The sequence below is a fragment of the Corvus brachyrhynchos genome, unplaced genomic scaffold, assembly GCF_000691975.1.
Source record: "Corvus brachyrhynchos isolate BGI_N302 unplaced genomic scaffold, ASM69197v1 scaffold69, whole genome shotgun sequence".
Taxonomy (NCBI): Eukaryota; Metazoa; Chordata; class Aves; order Passeriformes; family Corvidae; genus Corvus; species Corvus brachyrhynchos.
The window spans coordinates 5,093,321-5,111,828 of record NW_008240228.1 but is presented as its reverse complement, the minus strand read 5'-3'; the positions used below and the strand labels follow the sequence as shown (position 1 = coordinate 5,111,828).

The window sequence follows — 18,508 nt, the reverse complement described above, 5'->3', positions numbered from 1 at the left end:
AAGGTTACACCTAAAAGCATACTTAAGAAAAAATTAAGTGCTTTGCTTCCAGGCAATTTAAAGTAGTAGTACTGATCCTAAACAAGTCAGTGAAAAAAAACCCCGCCTTTTTTTTTTTTTTTTCTCTCTTTTTTTTTTTGTTCCCTCATTTTTTCCATCCAATCTCTTGTGTTCCTTCAACCTTCTTTTATGCAGGGAATGAATTCCCTTTAACTTTTTAGGGCCTGAATATTTTGAACTAAAGCTCTCCAAATTTGCTTCCCTCAGAAGATGGCGTGGGGCACAGCCCTGCCCAGTTCTTCATCGCACATTCTTTTTTAACAGCTTCTGTGTTTTCTTCTATTTGATAGATCCTACCACAAACTTCAACTAGAGTGAGTGCAAAGGACCATAATACCAGTCTTACACACAGGGTATTTTATTAAGTCCAGCAGTTAAAAATGTACAAAGTTCCTTGTAATAATCCATTCATTCTGTTCTCGCCTGATTCTTGGAGTAAGCCTGCACAATTATTCAAATCCCAGCTTTTAGCTACAGCATACACCTCGCCATGGGGCTATGCCTCTGTAATCTTGCTTTGGTCTTGCATGTCAAATGGAATTAACTCCCATAAGAAATGTATGCGAAGACAACCCAAAGTGTCTAATCCTACTGCTGTCTTAAATTTCTGAAACTCAGACCTGTCATCTTTTTCTATAGCTTTGTTGAAGTTCTCACTTATGCTTCAGTCCATCCAAAGATGAAGTTTAGGGAAATTTGCATTTTTATGTATTTTTCAGTGGTGCACTCCTGTGGCCTTTTCACGTGTTCCCTTTGTGGAATTATTTTTTCCCTGAACTCGAGTCCTGTTTCACACCCTGTGGAGCGCCTGGCAGAGGTGGATCCGGTTGCTTTTAGCCGGCAGTGTACAAGTTTAAACACACAGGGCATTATGATGCTCACGTGTGGAAATAATGATATCATTATGAATACACCTCAGTAGCTCAGCCCAGCTAATCACAAAACCTAATTCTGCCTCGATTCAATCTCCAGTCGTGGCTTTCTTCCCAAATAAATCTGGAATTAGCTGTGCTCCGTGTAACCGCGCTGTTCGTGTGTTGCAGTCGGAGCAACTTTCCCAGCAGCATTCCCGAGCCTGGCTGCTGCTGTTCTCTAGGGGGCACGCTTTCAGATTCCAGCCCCAAAATGCCTACGTTATACATAATGAAAGGGAGGCAAAAGCACAGCATTATCAGAGAGAAACTTAATTTTCCACTTATTCAATCAAATATCATCCAGATCTGATTAGGGGTGGCCAATTTTAGATGAACCAGGCAAAATACATTTACATAGGGGGTCCAGTTTCAACATAATTTCAGTAAAAAGCAATTACAAAATTACAGTCAGATGGAAAGCTGGTTCTTCTGGGTGTCTTGGCTAAGTGAGGTTGGAAGGGTAGAACTGTAACTTATTGTAGTGGATATTTAATAAGTGGTAAAGCCGCAGCACTCTCCACTTGAAAGTTAATTAAGGCCGTGGAATGACCATACTTGTACAGCAAATATGTTAATGGGTTGGCCATGGTAACTGTCACAACAAAGCCTAGCGAAAAATAATGGCTTATTATTGGATTATTGGAAACTAAGACAAATACTGAAATGCAGATAAAGGTTAAAATACTTGCTTATGTACTGGCACTATATAAATGTCAATAAGTAGTGCATGTGAGGGAGACTTTCTCTTTAGATTTTTTAGGCAGGCTGTGTGGTTATGAGAGAGTCCAATTCTGCTCAGAAAGCTTGAGCTAGTTCTTTGTATGTAGTATTTCATTTGAGTGTAATTGCTGCATTATTTTTGTTGCTGTTGGATAAGTGAATGCAGTGGCACACAGACTACCAATTGACTGGTGTACTTTAAGTGGATTAAATCTTAATTTTCTTCCTAAGAAGTCTCCTCATTCAGAGTATAGTCAGTTCTGGCCTTTTGCACGCTCAGTTCCCAGGAATTTTGAACTTCTTCAACAGCCCATGTGAGGACGGGGCAGGGGAGCACTGTTTTCCCACTTATTTCAAGAAGCCTGGGGACAGCTTAACAAAAATGGTGAAGAGTTAAGAGAAAATCCAACTCTGCCATACCCAGAGAAGTGTGATCAGATGAGCAAATGATGGTACCTGCAAGCGAATGGCCTGTTGGGGTAACTAAGAAACCTAGCAAAGAGGAAAGGATCTTAAGGGAATATATAATTATGGAGGATGAATTAGGTGGGAGAAGAGAATGAGCATGCTTGGAGAGTGCACAACAGAACAGGAAAATGCAGTGCATGTTTGCAGCAGCTGAAGGAAAAACAGAAAAAGAAGGGAAGGGAAAGGTGGGAATATTCCCAGGTCATCCTGTCAGTGCAAGGGAGTCAAATGAGGCTCGGCTGTTGTGTTCTAGTAAAGCAGGCTGGTGTCAGCTTTGCTCAGTTAATGAGTGATGCTGCATGAAATCAGGAGCTGGACTACTCGGAGTCACAGCACACACCCCCTGTGGTGTGCAGTGAGAGAGACGAACAGCATTGTGTGTGGTGAATTCCTGGCCAGCCAAGAGCAGTAGTAAAAATGTAGAAAATTTATTTGAAGTGGGAGAGCAATGCCTTTTAAAAGTTAGTTTGGTTTGGGCATCCCCAGTTGACAACTGGGAACTGTTGCAGTGTGTGATGGTCCTTGCTGTTTGTCCAACCCCCAGTTAACAGTTAAAAACTGTTTCAATCTCTGATGTTCTTCCCTCATCACCCTTTGCAAGGTTTTGTCACATACTTTAAAGAGGCTCAGATAAACTGATCTCTCTCCATGATATCGGGTAAGGATGCCATGGAGCTCTTCCTGTGCCTGCGTCTCTTGTTTAAGTAAAAGGTCTTTGGGGAAGGTGATGTCTCTTAATCCATGTTCCAAGACGAGTGTCCCACTTTTGCCTGAGATCTTGAGCTGCCAGTGAAATACAAATAATGATTGCAGCCATGCATGAGTGATTCAGTTCTGATTTTCTGAAAAAGTGTTCCATTTTACTATCTCATTCAAGAGCATGAAAGCAAAAATAGGCCATTTTGAGCAAATGATGCATAATTGTGGACCTTAAACACCTTAGCACTGAGCTCATCACTGAGGGAGGTTGGAATATGCTCAGTACTTTCTCAAGATTTATCTGAGTTGCTGTCAGATGACTTGTGGATTCTTCTGGAAGTTACAGAAACATGTAATGCAAGTGTGTTTTGTTAAGCCAAATATTTTTCCATATAACTACTGATTGAGTGATTCCACTTTGTTTTAAGCTGGAATATGTAAGGCCAGAGTGCCTCACTGGAAAACTTTAAAATTTATTCAGTCTTTCTGAAGAATCATTTTAAAATAATCCATTATCTTATTTTCAAAGAATTCACATGGCAGGACAAGCTTCAGGTTGTTCTGAAGGACAAAATACATCCTAAGTAACAGCTTGAATGAGAACTCCAAAACAATTTCCCTAGGGCTGATAATTTAGACAATTGACTTCTATTCTCCATAAATACCTCAAATGTCCTAGACAAGTGCTAATGCCTCTGTTGTCTTCTTTTTGCTGACTACATCCCTCCTGGTCTTTACAGAAAGACCTCTGAACAATGTGGCTGAGGAATGGAAAGGTGCAGGGAGCTTGGGCAATAATATTTTTGCAGTGCTATCCACCAAAAGAGAAAAACGTTTGTCTTTGCAACTACCCTGCTCTCGTGTACTCTGTGCCTTCACTCCTGGCTGACAGTTTCTTAGATGAGTTTTCGTGTTGTTTTCTTGTGTGGTGAAACTCTTTCAGCAGTGTTAAGTCCCCTTATTTTTCATAGGTTGCCATGTCCTCCCCTGTTCTTTTCCTTCCTGTGTCAGCTCCAAAGCTGCAGATTTATTCTGCCCATAATCAGTTTCTGAGTCAGTTTGGGTGACCTTGACTCTGGCTGTATTTTTGTGACTTCTGTGTTTTCTCTTCTCGCCCTCTCTCTGCTTTGTCTGTTTAAGGCTGTAAGTCTCTACCTCTGCATAGAATTTTTCCATACAGGATATAGCCTGGGGTATTGTTGTTAAATATTCTAATAAATGTCTGCGTAAGTGTGAGTGTGTCTGCAGTACCAGAAATACCCAAAAATCGTTCTAGGCATATGAGAAGTCAGTCCTTTGTTTGAAACTCCTTACTCTTGGAAAGTTTGTTCCTGCAATGTGCTGGGTCTTGGTTGTGGCTGGAGAGCTCCAACCACTCACATGAGTTTCTCTGTGCCAGTGGAGCAGATGTGTTGTTTTAATTTTTAACCCCAAGAAAAGAAAACCAACCACAACCCCTAAACTTTAGTGCATATATGGGGGGTTTTTTTCATTCTTTCAGAGTTGCCTGTTTATTTTCTTTTTATTTAGCTTGTTTGTTTAAAAACACACTCTCAAACTTTGGTTCTTAGTTGACTCTCCAAGGCTTGCCTTCTGTCCTGTATGGTTTTCTTGATTGTTTACATTCTCCCTGCTCCAGTATCTAAATGTATGAGCCTGGTCTTAAGATGATGGTCTCACTTTCAAATGGGAGTATCAAAAACACTTAGTAATGTGCTTGCAAGGCTCGCAAAGTGATTTTAAATCCTCTGATAGAAGCTATCTATTATAATTGCACCAAGTACTGTTATTAATGTCTCCAGCCTCTCCATTCTGTTTTTGCTCAAGCCATGCCCAAGAACAATTAGCTGTTTGCTTGACCCGCATTATAACATCAGCTCTCCATTATGATAACAGTGGAGTGACTAAGAACAACACATAATCTTCGGATTTAATGGGGCAGAAGACTGCAAAGGGCCAAACCCGTCTTGATGAAATGCCCTCAAGTCAGCAACTTTATGCAGAGGTGGATGTGGCACAATGTGATTTTTGTGGCTCTGTCTGATTGTTACACAGAAATCCAGGGCTGATACCAATGACATTGCAGCAGATTAGTCAGAAACTGCTGTTGAATGTAGAAAATACTGGGGGGAGCTCAGCAGCTCAATCTTTTCTGTCTTTAGGGGAGCCAAAATTATTTTATCCTGTCTGTTGGTGTGCATGCAAATGAGAAACATTCCCTCTTCCTAAAATTCCACGTGTGTGCACAGACTGTTCACCGTTAATGTTATCAGTGCAGGGGCTGTTGCTTTGATAAGGTGGGTGGGAGCTCACCACTACTGGGGCACATCAGTGGATTGACACAACACTGAGGATGTCACAGTGCAGAATTTTCTGAGTAGAACTGTTGGTATGACACTCTGTAAATGAAACTCCCTCTTGCCTTATATAAACTGTGTTTGTAGACAATAACCTGCAAGTACACTGCATTCTGAGAGCCTCAGTCTAAAAATGTATATATTGGTCCAATAAATAGCATCACGTTATCAGTTTTATTTTTCTGCTTCTATTGAATGCAGAACACATGCTGCTAGGAAACAAAAAGGACATGCATTTATTTTCAGGCATAGGACTTTGCAACCACTTGGGAAGAATATTCTTGATTGAGAACCAAAACATTCCATGATGCTTAACAAACCTGCAAATTGAAAAATCAACATCTGCCCTGTGTAGCAACATAACAGAAGAAAGACCTGTAGCCTGAAAAATTCAAAATACTCCTTAAATTATGTTTCAGTGCATTTATAAAATTATTCTTCTCTGAGTTAAGGCTCAAGCTGGTTTTATATGGCAGCATCTATGATGTGAATGGACAAAATTTCCTCCTGCACTTGCCCATGGCTGTGGAATGGGATGGATGGACCCAGGAACGTGGAGCTTGTGTCTCCCTGAACGCTGCCACAATGATATCTTAAAACAAATGAGATGCATCATTAAATCACTGAGGATGACCTCAGTTGTCCAAACGCCACAACTCCTGCACTCACAGTTCCCCTTCCTGATGGAATGTTGGAGTTTTCACCAAGCAGCCAATGGAGGCGAGCGGAGCACGGTCCACATTCAGACAGAGGAAGGCACTGCTCTAAAGGAAACACAGAAACCTGTGATTATGCACTTACTGCAGTGCTGCCTGCTTGCTGAACGTCTGGGAGTTTTTTTGCTGTTTCCCTTATTTACATATCACAGACATGTCTTTATAAAGTTACTTTAATAATTTATTAGCTTGATCTTTTCAGAAATCTGCTCGGGCTAGGTGTCATTAAGAAAAGTTATTTCAACTTATTTAAAGGTTTGTGCCCGGGTAGGGCATTTACCTGCCTCACTGCTGATACTCTAAAAATACCTCCATGTCCATATTATTATCCATTCTTCACGTCCAATTGCTCTGTTATGGTAATAGTCAGAAGCACACCATGTAGTAATTACTTACAGCTGACTTAAGAAAAGAATATTCAACTCCCCCACTGTTCCACTAGAAGGTCTTTATGCACTATTAACTCATTCCTGTTTATTAATACTCTACTGGTAATTCTGGCTGCTGCTTTTTAGGTTTGTAATAGGAGGACTATTAAACAGCAATTATTGACCATATGGGTTAGTGAATATTTGTGGTGGTTGTTGGGTGGTTGTTTTGTTGTGGGTTTTTTTTTTGTTTTTTGGTTTTTTGTTTTTTGGTTTTTGTTTTTTTTTTTAAGCTTTAGGTTGTTTTCAAGGAGCCACATCACAGTATAGTGGTGCAACTTTACATCTGCCTGGGATTAACAACTTTGGCAGCATTCCCCACCTAGAAAATGCAAATTCCATATTTCAGAAATATCTGAAGCTGTGAAAACATAGAGCAATTTAAAAAACATGAAAACACTGTGCCAGACAAAGTGAAAATATTTTTTTTCTTTTCTCCAGCAGTGGGGATGGGGTTTGATTTCTTTTCTTTGGTTTTTTTCCCTTTGGTCTGTCTCTCTTTCTTTGACTTCATTTTTTTTTTTTAATTAATTTTTAAAAATTTTTTTATTTTTTAGTTCTTGTCCTAGAATTTTGTAATGGTCAAGTGTAAATTTCAAACTAATCAAACTTCTTCTAGAAAAATGTGAATTATAGCACTTTTAAGAAGTAGAAATCTGCCTTCCTCGGTAAGCTTGCCTAGTGAGAAGATTGAGGAGAGACAAAATTATAGCAATTATCTCTCAAATAGCTGGGCTGAAAAAATGGTGTCTTTCCCCCTTTTCCTCTCCTGCCTTTTTTTTTTTTTTTTTTCTCCTTTTTTTCTTTTTTTAATCATTTTAAAATCCAACTGCAGTTCCTGCCTTTGCCAGCAGCAATAGCTGTCAGTCACTGCAGTGATGATTCCTTTTCCCACTGCTCTGCACTGGGAAGGCCAAACCAGCCACAGTTTTGGCACCCACTCTCATTGTGGTGAGAAAATAAAACACTTCAGCAGGGAAAAAATATGTAGCAGCAATGGGAAAAGGTAAACACGAGTGCAGGATGTGGTGTAGGAGAAAAGGGATTTGGGAGGTGAGCTGATCTTTAAGCAAAAGTACTGGGCCACGAGCAAATATTTTGCAGAATATATTCTCATTCCTAAATTCTCTTTGGGGTTGTCCCTAACACTACTGAAGAAGAGTCAAACTTGGAAAACCAATTACTTGTGTTTGCTACTGACACTGCTTTTTTCTGGAATTTTCTTAATCCCTTAATACTCTTCTTACACTTTCTTAGTGCTCCTACTTGTGTGTGTTTGATTTGGATTATGAGTCTCAGCTGTGTCAGTGGGGTCCTCTGAGCTGCTGACCAGTAACAGCTCCATTTAGACATAATTGTGGGCACAGTTGTTTCTGGGGATTGTTGCATAGTTGAAAAATCTCTGCAATACTAAAATAAGTCAAAAATAGTAAGTCAGTAACAATAAAGTCAAAATGATGTAAAAAAAAAAAATAATTTGGAATTTGAAAACTACTGCTTTATCACTGACTAAACACTGCTTCTATTTTTTTCTTCCTTTATTCCTTTTTTTCCCCTTCCCTTTAAAGTTGAAGTTCTTTCTTTGACTAACAAAATAATTTCCTGTGTGATGTGCAGCACCAAAAATCATTCCCTCCTCCAGCAATTATTTCTTGGAAGGCATATATTTTTCCACAACAGCTGATGCACTCCTGTGCTTTTAGGTCCTGAATGTTGTAGTGATGCTTTTTTTCCCAGGTGGCAAAGCTGAGAGAGGAAAAACTGAAGGGATGTGGTCAGTAGAGAAGGATGGGACTGGTGGAAGGTGGGAAGTCCTTGCTCACGGGCTTTACCCCTGCCTTGCCTAGAATAGCTGCACAGCACTGGCAGGAATCTGCTGAGGGACATTAGACAAGGGGGCTGAAGGTATAAAAAGGTGACATTGATTTTATTGCTCAGAAATATGGGCCAGTTAATTTTCTTTATGTGCCTGGCATCTTGGCCACGCTGAGGGATTTTTTTTTTGCCTGGTGTACTTTGTTATTTAAAGTTGTTGTTTAGGTGGAGGTGTCACTTCACGTTTGGAGTAAAGGATAACTGGAAATCCTGAGCGAGGTGGCCCTTGGCGCCCAGCAGAGCTGCAGTGGCTTGACATCTCATCTCCAATTCAAGCCTGCCCTGAGATAGTAATTATATCCTCATAGGAGAATGTTCCAAAATTTTATTCTTGTGCTGTAGAATTTCAAGTGAAAACTGAATCTGCTGCTGATGTGTAGCTTAGCCAGGCTGCTAAATGAGTAGAGCATGATATTCCTTGAGAAACTGGAGTGGAGGGGCAACCCCTGAACATGCTCAAAGAAAAATGTTGTGCGAGTGATTCAGCGCTCTTTCGGGGAGAGATTAGAGGTGCACCACTTTGTCAGTTCATCTCCTTAACTCATCATATATTATTTATTACAAGGATTTGGTTTCCTAAGCCTGTCATCTTCTTTTCTCTTAAGATACTACTGACTATTCAGTCTTGAGGGTTTATTTGTTACGATGATGGTGATGATTATTATTATTATTCTTATGTACAGGTATGTGGAGAGGGAAGGATTTTGAGCAACAGCAAAACCCAACTTTCAAACATACGGACTGTCAGTGTTTTTGTCTTGTTTTGGCACTTTTTGCACCTCATGCTAATGGTGTGATTGTGGTTCAGATACATCTGGGGTCCCCTGTAGCCTTGATTCCAGGGGCTTTCTAACTCTGCTATAGTTCAGTGCATGGAGGCTATTAACTAAACTGGCTTAGACACCTTGCATTCATTTGCAGGATTTGAATGATAAAAGAAGCAATTTAAAAAAGAATCTTCTCATACATCAGCCACATTTATTTAAAAGAATTTAAATTTGTGATGACCTGGGTTTCTTTTTTGTTTGTTTTTGTTTTTATGGCAACCCACTTCCAAAACTTATAAATTAATGAAAACATTAACATTTAACCTCATTCAAGCCAGCCAAAGTATTTTCATGGAGCAGGTGCATTCTTGGCATAGCTGGTGTTACAGGGTGGATTCTTCCATTTGTCAAATGTTCAGAAAAAGCCTTTCATTTAAAAGGAAGGGAAGTTTTGTAGAAAAAATGACTTGTATGTGCTAAAATAAAATAAAAAAGTAAACTAGGCAGGAATAAACTTGCTCGTGTGGCTGGCAAACTGAGAGCAAAACTGTCATGACTTTGGTTGCTGAAAGGATGATCTGAGAATGTTTGATTAAAGAACCGGATTGTCTCCTCACTTGAGCCAGACATAAAAAGTTACAAAGAATATTAAATGAAGGTGTAGCAATGTGACACATCCCTGTTTTTCCCTCTCCTTGCCCCTCTCTCCAGGCAGCTGTTGAGAACAGAGGAAGGAATAGATGATGGCACCAAATCCTGCCCTGGAGCTGAGCAGGGCTCGAAGAGCAGCCCCGTGTGGAGAAGCAGATGGAGCTCTGCAAAGTGTAAGTGCCTGCTCTGGAGCATTCCTTCACAAACAACCCCTATATCTGTCTTAACTGCATTTTTGGGCAAATTCCTTCCTAAATATTTTTTTGAGATCAGAGAGAAATATACCTGCTTTGTAACTGGCTTTGGTCATTTGAGATCTACCCTTCCTCCCCTGTCTGCCGTTCCACCCTTTTGTCCTTCCCCGCACTGACTGAAACATTTTGGGTTCATTCTTTATATGTTCGGATAAATCTTTTGTAATAGATTTTTGGGTTTTGCAGCTTAACGATATCAAATCCTTCCTAAGATTTATTGTCAGTCTCACTTGACCTGAGGATCAGAACTTAGAACGTTTGACGGAATTTGTTGCAGAATCAGGGAATGTTGTGAAAGTTGCTATTTTTGGTTTCTGTTTTGCTGTCTGGAGACTATAGATTTAAAAAAAATGAAATGATAAATAATGTTTTCTTGGGTGTTCAAAACATGATGAGTGTGTGTGTTTCATGAACTTTGGCTTTTGGACAAGCTGATTTGTACTATTCCTGATAAAGAGATTGCAAGACTTCCGAGGTTTTTAGCTTTTAGAATTTTAGAATTCCTTAAAAAAAGCCTGCCACCACCTCCCAGTGAAGGTTATAGACTGCCTGAGTGAAGAATTTCAGCTCCTGGTAGTCAGTTTGCTTTTCAGGCACCCCGTGGAAGGGATCACAGCCCCTTCCAGCCTTGTTGGAGACACTTCGCAGTACAAGCAAAAGAGAGAATTTCTGTGTTGGAGTTGGTGTGGACCAAATATTTATAGGAGATAGGACTGGTGTTGGGCCAAGTCTTCTTTGTAGAATACAGAGTGGGTTTGTTGCCTTCCTTCTGCAAAGTTTTGAGGCTGTCCTGCCACTCCGGCTGAGTGGAAGAGACGGCCCCATGGCAGTGGGAGGAGGAGGAGCAGTCTCACAAATGGCATTTCATCCAAAGGGAGCCCAAAAGAAATTAAGTTTAGCAAAGAAAACAAGTTTCATCAGTTAAGGCAATAAAGCACAGTCCTGGAGCAAGTCAATAATGCTCCATTGACAGCCAGTCAATATTTGTACTGGATTAACTTTTCAGGGAATGTGGAGATTTCGGGGGGTTTTATGTAAATACTGTAAATAGGCTGGGACACTAAAGTACAGTTGCAAATACCGCGTGTCAGATTAGATTAGGATCACTTCCCGGGAGCAGGATTTCTTCTACCACGAAAGAGACGTTTATATCTTGTGAAATGAACACAGATACAAATTTTTTGTTTGTCAAATATATTCCAAAATGCAGCTGGGCAGATCTCACGGCAATACTGCTCAGAACACTTCAAAGCGCAGCCTCTGTCGGAGGCCAGGCTCGCTCACCTTCTGTCTGTGCTGTGCCCAAGCTCTGCCAGGTAGAGCTGCAATTTAGGTGGCATTGTGGCTGCAGCTCAATTAACAGGAATGCTGTACAAATTAATTTCAATTTTGAGGTTAATATAATGTGAAGAGCTGTTAAGAAATATTCAGTATTTGTCATTCTGCTCCTTGCTGAAGAATTGGGCTGAGACATGACCAAAACGTGCTGGTTTCTGACATCTGTTACACAAGGCACTGCCTTCACAAGTCTTGCAGCTTTGCAGTGGTATTCCTGGCACCCACTTCTAAACAATGAGAAATCTATTTACCTTTTCCAAAACTGGAAGCAAAGTGGACAAACATTTTGAGAAGAAGCTATTTATTTAAAGTGATGTTGCCCCCACGTTTCCTGACTTGTTTTCTTATTAGAAGGATCTCAAATCATTGCAAGATTCCCAGTTCTCGAGAAAAATTGAGGATGATTTGGCCTGTCCTGCTGATCCCCAGGCATGGAAATGAGGGCAGGCAGAAGCTGGCACTGCCCAGATAGGCAAAACAGCCCAAGTAAATCTGCTTTTATGTGTATGAAACACAGGCACAGCTCTAGTGAAGTCCATGCAGGTAACACATCACTAGGAGTCCCTCTTGCTGGAAAGTAGATTACTGCATTTTATAGTTCTTTCTTTTATTTCTCCTGCCCTTTTTTTTCCCCTTAGAAAAGGTACTTAGGCCATAAACAGAGGTCTGACAACTAATTTTATCTGCAGCAAAATTAATATCGTAAGCAACAGATAATTTCAGCTGAGCAAAATTAAAAAAGATATATTTTAATGACATTTTAAAATGAGAAAATCGAATTTTTTTCCTTCTGAACTTTTCATACCTGGCTCTTTTGGTATGTGTGGAGATGCTCACTCATTTAGTGAACAAATGTTTTGCCTCTGTACAGTCCCTGCTTCACCATCAGGCCTTGCTAGTGTCGGCCTGTGGTATGAAGTTGCTTTTAATTTCCTCTCTCTTGTTCTCTGGTTCCTTTCAAAGCAGAAATGATCTGAGGGAAAAGACATTGCTTTTCTTACCTCTAAATTTTCATTGACATTAATAGGAGGCAGGTGGCCAAATCCCCACACACAGCTTTGAAAATTTAAGGTTTAATTTTTTTTTTTTTTTTTTTTACCCTGGGCAGATTCTTACATTGCTGGAGTTGTGAATCCTCAGAAAAGATATTAAATATGCAACTATACCATGTCAGCAGTGCCTAGAGAGTTTATCTACAAAATTATTGCCTGCCCTCCAAATCTATAACCCTAAAATATTGATTGGTTAAAAGGTAGTGGATAAAGATTAAGACAGCACAGCAGCAGATTAGCCTAATCAAATAAAAAGACTATTAACAGAGCTGCTCACAGTTCTGAAGATGTTGGTTTGAAATACAGATGTCTTAACCAAAGTGCCATGTCTCATTTTCTGAATGCATTTTTGAATGCATTTAAATAAATTACCAAATAGAAAGAAAGCAGAGAAAAACTCCACATGCTCCAGACAGTAAATTTCCATTTATAATAAAATTATTTCGTGCCTTTCAGTAAGTAGTTGGAACTTTTAAAGATCTATTCCATTGGATAGAACAAAGTCAAGCAGTGGATTCTCGGCTTAGAAGGCTCCATGGGCGCACGAACAATTTTAAACCTGTTAGGTTAATTTGGAGCTCTAGGATCCTTTGGAAAACCATCCCTGTTTAAGACCAGCATGGGTTCAAGTGGCTTTGAATTTGTCACAAACATTTTATTTAGCTTATTAACGTTCCATAGGAGTAAGCTACCGGGAATAGCGCTTGGAAAAGAGCAGCATTTGTCACTAATGCTTTTAGTGTACAGTGGGAATTTTTATCCAGCCAAAGGCTGAGCTGTGGTTTATCCCCTTGGAAGAATTTCCCATTGAGTGACGGCTGAGCAGGGATTGAGCTAATAACCCATGCCCTGGGTTATTGGAGGCACAGAGACAGAAAGAGAAAATAGGGCGGGTAATGTATTAATTTTCATCAGTTATGGACAATACTATTAAATTACTGACTCTTGTTGAAATAATGTGTCACTGATTAATAATATCATTTCAGCTTCCCAAACTTTCCTACCTAAAATTTTTAATTCAGAAAGAAAAGATTTAAGAATGTATGAGAGAGGTTTTGGCACTCTAACTCATAGGTATGGAGGTCTTCTGTTTTTGTTTGAAATCACACCTAATTTTAAATCGCAGTGTAAATGAGGTTTTAAAAGTTTTTAACAGTGATGTGGATAAATTTGGAATTAAAATTGAGATCTGAAATGTTGTGTTGCTCCACTTTTAAAAATAAGTTCCCTTCTCATTTGCAATTAAAATGCCTAGAATCTGCATAAAATGTGTGAAATTAGAGATAATTGAAATACAGTAGCTATAAATATGTCTACTCCATTTGAAAAATAAATAAAATGTCCACTAAAAGGGTGTGAAAGCCGTACCCTCTTCTCTTGTTTCTCACATTTGGATCTCTGGCGTTTTTCACACTTTTATAGCTAATTTTTATTGCAAAACAATATGTTACATTTGTAGCCGTTGTGGGAATGCAGAATAGCCCCTGGCAGCTCTGTAAAAAATGGAATGTTGGGAACACATTTAGAAGAATATAGCTTTCAATTTCATCCCCAGCATTGGTGTCGTGGAATCATATTAAGTGTGATCTAACAAAAACAAAAGGGGGGAGAGGGAGAAAAACGTTACAGAAAATAATTTAAATCAGTTATTATTTAAAGTATGTTCATTTACCCTCTTTGGATGTTTTCATAATGTAAGTTGTGATGCAGTGGGTTTTCTGGGAGTGAGACTCCAAACCCAGGTCAGTGCCATTCCCTGGAATGTCTTGTGCCACTCCATCCGCAGCTCCGGGCACGAGCAAACACGGCCCGGTGCTGCAGTGGGTCAGTGGGCCCTGGGCAGGGAGCCTGGAGGAGCCTTCTCCATTATCAATTATTCCTTATTAGCCTGTGCTCTCGGGAGTGTCTGCCACTAGAGTGGAGCAGCATCTCACATGCAAATTGTGAAGAGCTTCTCTAACTTCACTCTTGAAACTCGGAAAAATATTATTCCTATAACACCCTGTGCATCCTTCTTAGCGAAATTGCACTGCGCTGTCCTGTCATTTCCAATGCTGCGCTGTGTTTCTGTTCCTGGGGAACACCAATCAACTCCCAAAGAGCTGCTTTGGTGGGGAAATGGGCAGCTTTTCAACTGCTCCACATCCAACACAAACACCCACTGCAATTTGCTGTAATTCACACAAAACTGAATTGAAGGGTCCGGGTGAAGGTTGCTGCCCCCGCTCCTCGGTGCTCCCCGTCCTGGGATATTATTTCTGGAAGCTCTGCTTTCTGGAGGCGTGCCTTGCACAGGGAATTATGCTAAAACAAAAGATTTTCCGTGCAGGTATTATCTTGGGGGCAACAGGAATTCAGCAGGTTTGAATGTTGGTGGCTCCTTCAGTAGTTCTCCCTCTTCCCTGCTGCAGTGAGTGTCACAAGGGATTTCATTGTGCCCTGGCTTCGGAATTCAGTATTTTTTCCCCATCTCTCCTCTTTCCCCCACCCCAAGTGTATTTATCAGTAAATCACCATACTATATTTTTGGCAGAGGTATGGATGTGTACTGGACTCAGGTGCCTCACTTCAAATCTTGCACGATTCCTGATTTGGGGATAAGACTTAGGAGGAGGAGGCAGATTTCCAGGATGTATTTGAGGAGTGCTGAAATGTTAATGCATTAAGACTGAAACAGTGGGATTTAAATCGCTACACTGAGCAGCACATAGTACAGAGGGATTGATCCCAGAAAAGTACCAGAGAGGTTGTGTCTCATACAGGCCTAACCACTATGGAGTCATTCTTCAGAGACAGACCAAGCGACAGAAGAACCACAGCCTTACCTGCAAGGTGCCTTTTCATACGTGCTTTTTTCTCTCCTTTTAAGTTGTCCTCAAGGAAAAATAAGAGCAAAAAGTCCCTGTGCTTCTCAGTGCACATCTACAGCACTTCATAAATAATAGTGGCTGTTTTAAAAGCAGGGGACAGGCAGAGGGTTACAATGGATGAAAGCTAGTTAGTGAGTTAGCCAGATAAATGCTTAAAAGAACAGCAGCAAAGATAATCCTGCATTTATTTCTGAGGGATTCACCAGATGACCCTTTTCTGTCTTTCCTGATCTGTGTTTCTTGAGTCAAAGGGCTGAGCAGAAACCTGAAAAACAAACCTGCAAACTTGGGGTATTGCTGTGATTTGTGATCGTCCCTGCTTCAGCTCCTCGGTTCCATTTCAGAGCATCTAAGTTAAATCTCATGTCCAGCACAGGGTGGCTTTGGAGGGAGCTGTGGCAGAGACTCCCTGGTGCACACACAGGCACTGGTCCTCTCTCAGCTTACTGACTGACGTGTGCAAAATTGATCACTTCAAGAGCCTTTTGTATAACAGAAAACTTCAAGCAGAGAACCCAAGGCATTTCCTTTCATCAACCTGGTTCTAATTTGATCAAAGCACGAAAAAATTCAACCCGCCTTATTTCCTGTCCAGTTCTTTTACACTTTACAGCACATTATATATCAGTCTCATATCCCTGAATTTTAAGAAGCAACCAGTTATATAATTGGATCAACAGTTGCCAATCACTCCAGCACAGCACTGCATTATTACTAAGCTGACTACAATTTGGAAGCTCTTTTTTTATTATGCGTATGACTATATTATCACTGTATACATATTAGGACAGCTGAATGAGCCCCTCAAGGAAAATAAGGGTTCAAATAACATTGAGAGGGGAGAGAGGTGAACAGAATTGAGGATTCACCCCTGTTACAACCGTGGTGCCTCATGGCACAGTTCCAGGAGAAAGGAAAAGAACAGTAGTCGTGTGCTGTCTGTGAATCCTGCCCACAAATCAGAAAATTGCAACGCTGCTGAAGTGGGCCATCTTGCATGCTTAAGCAAATTAAAAATCAAATGTGTTTTCTCCTCTCAAGTGTGATAGATCGCAGAGGAATTTTGCAATATGTGAGTCTTTAAATCCAGTTCCTTCACTCACGAAGCTCCCTCCCCACAGACACCTGCACACACAAGTTCAAAATAAAGCCACTCTGGCTTTGCACTGCTCCTTCCTGAAGAGCTGGGTGGTTGTCATTTGCATGTGACAAAAGCAGGCACTGCTTCATGTCAGTACTCTACACAATTATATAAGAGAGTTAAAAACATCAGGTAAATAGTAGTATTTCCCCTGAAGCCCAGGAAGTCAGAGTTCTTTGGAAGACCTTGAACCTTGTCTCAGTAGTATCTCCTTAAATAAAAGTGAGTGACAGCCTGTTAGAAAACTCCATGTTTTCTACCATTAATTTACAGATAAGCATTGTTAGTCAAATAAGCATTTAATTCTCAATAGCCTGAACGTTTCAATACCTTGTAGGAAACGAATACATAGAATGTGCACAATGGCAAACAAATTACAGAAATATTCCATAGAGTTGACATTTGAACTCATAACCTCTTAGGTAAAGGTGAATGACTATTAATGTAATTTTTTTCTATTGGAAGGACTTCCTTCCTTTTTTGTTGTTCTATGCAATTCATTTGTATGCATTAGCTTGAAAGAATTAAACCTGTAAATCATAGCTTAGGCAATAATAATAATAACATAAAGAAAACAATATGATTCCTTCTGGTTTTGCCACTTCAAACTCAGACATTTACCTGTTTCTGTTTTGGCTTTTCCTCTCTGAGCATACACACACAGTCATTAATGTTTGTAGATGTTTTTAGGTATAAATGTGTTTTGTAGGAACATATGCATTGTGTTTCCAAGTATAGACATTTTTAAAAGGGCATTAATTTCATACATTTTACATACCTGTGGCATAGGCAGACAAAAGGATACATGCATAAAAATGTAATGTCTCTCCTCAGCAGTCAGATTCTGTGCCCTACAGGACTTCACCAGGAAAAACTCATGAGCAAAATGCAGTTTTAAGCATCCTGCTGTAGTTAAAATTGCCAAGTGATCTTTGGACAAAGTGATGAAATTCAGGTTAGGGGGAGTCTGAATTTGGAGGTCAGGGAGATTTCAGTAGAAGGTTCTGACTTGTTTTGGGTTTTTTTGATGGTGGTCGGTGTTCCTTTCATGTCATATTTATTTAAATCTCAGATCAGAGTAGGTGCCTGGCCCTTCACACACCTGCCCCTTGTCCACCGGCTGATAAAATGAAATAAGTGTCTTATCACTTCTGCAGCCTGTTTTACAGTATTGTGTATTTTCTTTAGCCGTTCCTGCTGTGTTTTTAAGTAATGCAATAAAACCACTTAACCATTTTTCTGTATAAGTCTGGTTGTTGCATGAGGAGCATGGTCATCTTTGGCTGCTGCCGTGTCCTTTAAAAATCCCCCCAGCCCAGAGACAAAGCCAGCCCCGTGCAGTTGCTGTGTGTGTGCAAGTGCGTGCATGCAAACAGAACTCAATCTGTTACAAACACAGAAATTGGATCAGCCGAGAAACAAGCCCTGTGCCCTCGTCCTCCCCCTCTGCCCATCCCTAGGATAATAGGAGAATTGAAATTCCCATTTCCAGACTCACTACAGATTAATATGGTTCAGCATAGATACTTATTTCTCTGATAGTTTCCCATGCATCTTCCCAGTGAAGTTGATAGAAATTACTCCAGCAGAATTCGTAAAGCAGATGTTATCCCATTAATTAGCTCTGGACCTGAACAGGCTCAAGACTTTTCCATTTTCAGGCCGATAGGAATTGGTCCCAGTGAGCGTGCTCCATATCCACATTTAGTATCATCTCATAAACAGCACTGAAAACACAGCAGGCCCTTGATGAAGATACATTAGCTTATTTCTAATTTAAAGTTATGTTGCTTAACCTTAATGTAATTGGTCACTGGTGACCGACTGTTTGTATAGCGAGTTGATGACCAAAGAGCTGTAATAAATTATCAAACTTACTGCTTAAATAGAGGGAATGACTGTTCTGTTAAAAGCCTCGCTTGTAATAATGGTAAAATAATTGCACCTCAAACGGAAGAGCCTTGGATCTGATAAAGCTACCAAAGTCTTTCAGATGAAGGTGTTTTCATTCTGCTTTAAAGGACGTGTAGAATTTTTTTTTTTTCTTCTCAGCGCAGTATCTTGCATTGGCTGAATAGTCAACTTTCAAAGCTCAACCTAATATTGATTAAAAATAAATTGGTAAATCAAGATACTTTCTTTTGAGGGGTTGTGGGGATTAAAGTAATTAACCAATTTCAGTGGCTAACAAGAAACAA

The 18,508-nt window shown here is 40.1% G+C and overlaps 1 long non-coding RNA gene across 1 annotated transcript in view; it reads left to right on the top strand.

The window, feature by feature from the left end:
• LOC108449364 overlaps positions 1–18,508 on the top strand; it is a 174,019-nt gene that overhangs the window by 21,463 nt on the left and 134,048 nt on the right. The window contains exon 2 of the long non-coding RNA XR_001865529.1: positions 9,716–9,828. This is a non-coding gene — a long non-coding RNA (uncharacterized LOC108449364). The remainder of the gene's footprint in view (positions 1–9,715; positions 9,829–18,508) is intronic.